General features: G+C 32.8%; 1 protein-coding gene across 1 annotated transcript in view; it reads left to right on the forward strand.

Annotated features, from left to right (window-relative positions):
- APOOL (apolipoprotein O like) overlaps window positions 1-6,455 on the forward strand; it is a 356,871-nt gene that overhangs the window by 349,779 nt on the left and 637 nt on the right. The gene's annotated exons all lie outside the window — the stretch shown is intronic.

Consider the following 6,455-nt stretch of genomic DNA (forward strand, 5'->3'; position numbering starts at 1 on the left):
ACTGTTTACCAGCATACAACTGGACTACTATAAAACACAAAGACAATTAATATTAATTTGAGTTGTCTCTAGTCATTATATTTATTTTTCTCAAACAATTCTGTCTTCAACTCATCCTAACCAGGCTTTTGTACCCACCACTCTCCCAAAAGATTTTTGGCCAAGATCACAAATAATTTTCAAATTGCCAAATCCAATTATCAATTATTAGCTGTTATTACACTCAAACTGTCTGTCACGAGCATTTGTTACAGTTGAGCATTCCTTGCATTTTTGGTAAAATATTTTTTAAAAAATGATTTTTGAATAAATTTAAACCAGTTGAAAATGTTTGACACTTATTCTTCTAGGTAAGATGGAGTAAATACATGCTTCCTTTTATCTCCTACTGAACTCAAGTATAAAATCTGGATAGACTTCATGGAAAGCCATGAACTGTGAAAGTAAACATCAGCAAGAGGGTCAGGGAAAATAAACAAAATTCAAAGTACCACTAAACCAGTGGCTAATTTATCCCCTTTTCCTTCCTTCATTATTCCCTGGCCTGAACTGGATATAACGTGAAACCCAAAAATGAGTATTGGGGCTCCAAGGATAGAGAAACACAATAAATCCACTAATTCTGTCTGGAAGAGAGAAAAATAGATTTTCTGAAGCTCAACAGAGTAAGGGAAAACACCATTTGTTTTTTTTCTCTCATTCTTTTCCATTCAGTTGACCTAACCAACTCAAGTGTCTTTTAAAGCAAAAATATCAATATACTTCATAGGATATAACAAGATCCAAAGTATCAAGGTATTATTCAAAATGTACAGGAACAATCCAAGTTATTCAGGACATGAAGATCCATGCAAAATCTCAATTTACATGGGAAAAATAATGAACAGATGCTAATGATGAGATGACAAAGATGTTGGAATTATCTACAAGGAATTTCAAGTAGCTATGACAAAACATGTTCAAATAAGTAATCATGCTGATCTGTTTTGTTTCTTAAATTCCACATATGAATGAAATCTTATGGTATTTGTTTTTCTCTGACTGGCTTATTTTACTTAGCATTATACTCTCTAACTCCAACCATTCCATTTCAAATGGCAAGATTTCAGTCTTTTTTTTGGCTAAATAATGTTCCATTATATATACACCAGATCTTCTTTATCCATTCATCAATCGATGGACACTTGGACTACTTCCATAATTTGGCTATTATAAATGATGCTGCTATAAACATAGGGGTCTATGTATCCCTCTGAACTAGTGTTTTTGTAGTTTTTGGGTGAACACCCAGTAGTGTGATCACTAGATGGTAGGGTAGTTTTATTTTTAACTTTTTGAGGAACTTCCATACTCTTTTTTCTACAGGGGTTACACTGGTTTGCATTCCCACAAACAGTACAAGAGGGTTCCTTTTTCTCCACATCTTCAACACTTGTTGTTTCATGTATTTTTCATTTTAACTATTCTGACAGAGGTGAGGTGATATCTCATTATAGCTTTGATTTTCAATTCCCTGATGTTGAGTGATATTGAGAATCTGTTCATGTATCAGTTGACCGTCTCTCACATGTGTGGAATTTAAGAAACAAAACAAATGAGCAAGGGAGAAAAGAAAGAGAGAGAAACCAACTCTTAACTATAGAGAACAAGCAAGTGGTTACCAGAGGGAAGGTGGGGAATGGGTGAAATAAGTGATGGGGATTAAGGAGTGCACTTGTGAGCACTTGATGTCTGGGATTGTTAAATCACTATGTTGTACACCTAAAACTAATATAAAAATGTATGTTAACTATATTGGGAATTAAAATAAAAAAATAAGCAATCATGGACACTATTGAATCAAATATTAAAATAAAGTATGAGCAAAGAAACAGAATATATAAAGCAGAACCAAATGGAAATTTTAGAATCTAAAAATATGATAACCAAATAATCTAAAACCCATAAGATCTAACGTTTTGAATTCAACAGGAAAATAGAGATGGTAGAAGAAGTTGGTGAAATTTATGTTAGACCAGTAGAAATCATCCAATCTGAATAGCAAAAAGAAAGAGATTGAAAAAATGAACAAAGACTCAGGAGACTAGGGCACAACAAAATGTCTCAACTTTATATAATCAAAGTCTCAGAAGGACTGGAAAAAGATTATGATGCTGAAAGAGTATTCAAAGAAATAATGGTTGAAAATGTCCTAGATTTGACAAATTATCTGGTATAAATATACAAATAAAAAATAAACTCCAGGGGATCCCTGGGTGGCGCAGCGGTTTGGCGCCTGCCTTTGGCCCAGGGCACGATCCTGGAGACCCGGGATCGAATCCCATGTCGGGCTCCCGGTGCATGGAGCCTGCTTCTCCCTCTGCCTATGTCTCTGCCTCTCTCTCTCTCTCTGTGACTATCATAAATAAATAAAAAAAAATTAAAAAAAAATAAACTCCAAAATGAATCCAAAGAAACCCAAGTCCAGATACATTAATAATCAAACTGCTTAATACTAAGGACAACAATGATAAACCAAAATTAAACAAAAATATATTTCAGTATTTTCAAGAAATGAAATACTTAGGTATGAATATAACAAAACCTGTACAGAATATGAATGCTAAGAACTATAAAATGCTCATGAAATTACCCACGAAGACCCAAATAAATGGACATACTGTGTTATAGATCAATGGGTTCTGACAATGTCAATCAAAATGTCAGCAGAATTTTTTATAGATATAGACAAGGTGATACTAAAAGGAACAAGAATAGCTAGTACAATTTTGAAAAAAAAAAAAACTAGAAGAAGTACACTACCCAATTTTAGGACCTATTAAAAAGCTAAAGTTATCAAGTCAGTGTGCTATATAGGTCAAGGGATAGGTACAGATAGATCTATGGAACAGATCTAGACCTATAAATAGGACATATATAGACCTACACAAATATGGCCATTTGATTTTTTTACAAAGGTTCAAACTCATTGAAGAAAGGATAGTCTTTTTAACCAATGTTGTTAGAACCCCTAGTCATTTATATGCATAAAATTAAACCATAACCTAAATCTCATACTTTATACAAAGCCTGACTCAAAATTGATAATAAATGTAAATGTAAAGCCTAAGAACAATAAAACTTTTAGCAAAAAATAGAATGTTTGTGAGCTGAAAGTAGGCAAAGAATTTTCAAAATCTATACCAAATCACAATCTATTTAAGAAAAAAATCAATAAATTAGACTTTATCAGAATTAAAAGCTTTTGCTCTGCTGTATATATAGTATACTATATAGTATATATACTATAAAGAAAAAGAAAATACCAGGTGACAACGTGTAGAAAATACCTACAAATAACATGCCTGATAAATAACTTGCTCCACAACACATATTTTTAAAGCTCTGAAACTCAACAATAAGGAAACAATCAAATTAAAAGATGGGCAAAGAACCTGGACACTTTACCAAATAGATTGTAGCAAATAAGCATGCAAAAGGATGTTCAATATCATTAGCTATCAGACAAATGCAAATTAACACCACACTGTGATATCAGTACACATTTATTAGATCAGCTGAAGTAGAAAATAATTATAATACTAAGTGTTGGTGAGGAGACAGAGAAACTGATTAGAGGGTTCGAATGATGACAGCTCAAATTCCTTTACATTTTTTCTAACAGTCTTTCATTTTATGTTTCACCCATCTATGATCATTGTCTGGATCTGTTACTTCATTAGAGGTCATAAAATGGTGATTTTCTACATTATTCTACAGTTATTAGTTATATTTCTTATGAAAAGAAGAACTTTCTTTCTTCAAGCTAGGCTATTTGGTCGTCCTGAAATAGTTTGTACAAGAAAAGCAGAATTAAAATACTGAGTTCTTTTTCCTTTAATTGTTCATTGTCAGAATAAGAAGTTGATATTTACTTCATATGGTATCCAGGGAGGTTTTCTTTGGGAGTGAGAGGGATCTCTCTATTTCTCTTTCTGCATTCCTAATAATTCCATGTGTTTCAATTATTTCTAGTTAGTATTTTTATTGCTTTTTTGTACTTTTAACATGCTTCCATTAGTCTCTGCTGGTTTTTGCTCACTGACACAATTTAGCACAATTTATCTTATTTCCTATCTTAAAAATGGAGTTAGCTATTGTCCCTTCTCCCCAAAGAAGTCCTGATACTTTTTATGTAGAATAGCATTTAGAGACCTTTTGTGCATCACTTTGTATTTTTTTTTATTATGGAAGAAAATTTGTACTTTCAATATTGATTTACATTAGTTTTAATATAATGTTACTTAACAATAGTGGAACTATGTATAAATAATGCCTTGGGCTTATGGTATTTATATAATGATAAAACCTAAACAATAAACAATAAAACTAATAGATTAACAGCATTAAAATCAACCATTATATTGTTTTGCTGTAACTAAATTGCAGTTCACAACATGAATATGACTCCACAATGGCATATTGAGTGAGGCTTGTCTGGTATGCTATGGGATGACTCACTTCTCATCACTTTATTCTAACTACAAAGAAATTGTATTATGTACAGCATACCTGGTATAAAAGCATATAATTTACAAAGCCTGGCTCCTTCATTTCAAATCAACCCATCAACCCCAAACAAATAAAGTGGTACTATCTGGTATCAACGTGCTTATAAATACAAATACAAATGGGAGCATTGATGTTGTATGACAGGGTTCAGTTATAAGGTGGTCTTCTAGATGACCCAGAATATGTTCATGTTAATTTATTTTAGGTTATTTCCTTGGGAGATAGTCAAGTTACAGTTAGAGAAAGAAGGCTGAGTTTTCATAGAAGACATTGAAATTAAAGGGAATATAGCGGATAAGAAATTGTCATTCCAGAGATATATGAGCAAGAAGAGACAGTAATATGTGGTATCTAAGTGTACCACAGTAAAACACTATTAAGTTGGCCAAGACTACTGTGTCAAGTAGAAGGAATGAAATGAGCAAGCTACAAATTAAAAAGAGTTTATAGCACCTAATTAATATTATTGATCTTGGTGCTAATATGAAACTAAAAATACTGAAGCATGGATATAAAAACACTATTTAAAATGATAGCACAGCCATCCTTAACATAGAAGTTTACTCCTCTAAATAAATACTGACCAAATATCTAAAAGACATATGCTGGATGGTCTTTCACATTGTTGCCCAGCTAGGATTCCCTTTCTGTTCTTGTTTGGGTGCCATCCTTGACTTCTAGTGGGAGTTGACAGCAATGTTTAAACAAGAGAGTAGAAATAATAAATTTTATTTGTTTTGTTATACAAGTGACTGTGTGGTGGTGTACACTATACTGTAAAAGTTATCAAGTGGAGTAAAGAGATACTTGCAGCAGAGCAATGAGTCAGGAGGCTGTTGTACAGTCCTATTTGTTGGGAACCTCAACTAAAGTGAAAATGGAGTGTGGAGGCTTGATTTGAGATATTTTTCACATTTGGTGATTTCTGAATTCATGATTTGATGAGAAAATGTATACAGAGTAACTAGTTAGGTAGGTATTGCAGTAATCCAGGTAAAAAGGGATGTGAACCTGAGCAAGGTAATGATATTAAGAATGGAAAAAAAAAGAATGAATTCCATAGATATTAAGAAAGTAGAAGACTTAAGACGTTTTGGTGGTTCAGATGATTCAAGAAAGAGAGAGGAGCAAGAACAATCCTCAGGTTTTAAAAATTACCACAATTTTTCACAAAGGTGATTGACATTAAAAACCCTATATCTTTCTTAGCTTTTTTTCCATAAGCATACCATTGGAATTGTCACTAGGTGAAGACATTTCAAGTAGTATTTGCCAGAGTAAAAAACATAGAAACACATCACATATGGGGCTACACTCATAAAAATACTTTCTTCATTTAGGAGGGAAAATAATAGTATAACCCCCACAGGGGTTGGCAAACTATGTATGGCCCATTGGCCAAATCTGGAGCACTGCCTATATTTTTAATGGCCTATAACTAAGAATGGTGTTGGCATTTTTAATAGTGAAAAATAATTTAAAGAAAAATAATTTTAATGATACATTAAAATGATATAAAATTTAAATATCAATGACTACAAATAAAAGTTCTACTGGAACACATCCATGCTCATTTGTGTACATACAGTGTATACAGACATTTTATGGCTGCTTTGAGGCTACCAGTTCAGACTTGAATATTTGTATCAGAGGCCTTATAGCCCTCAGAGCCTAAAATATCTACTACCTGTCCTGTGTAGAGAAAGTCGCTGACTCCTGGTCCACTATGAGCCAGGCACTGTGCTAGGGCTTTCACAGCATATCTCCTTTAATTTTGTCAAATCATTTAGTGGTGTATTAGGTTATAAAGAACTGGAGAAATTAGCTAATTGAGAACAATAACTGGTTTTATTTGTAAAATATTCCAATTTTTAGGCAAAGGTGATGTATCACCTTCATTTATT

Source organism: Vulpes vulpes, chromosome X (genome assembly GCF_048418805.1).
Source record: "Vulpes vulpes isolate BD-2025 chromosome X, VulVul3, whole genome shotgun sequence".
Taxonomy (NCBI): Eukaryota; Metazoa; Chordata; class Mammalia; order Carnivora; family Canidae; genus Vulpes; species Vulpes vulpes.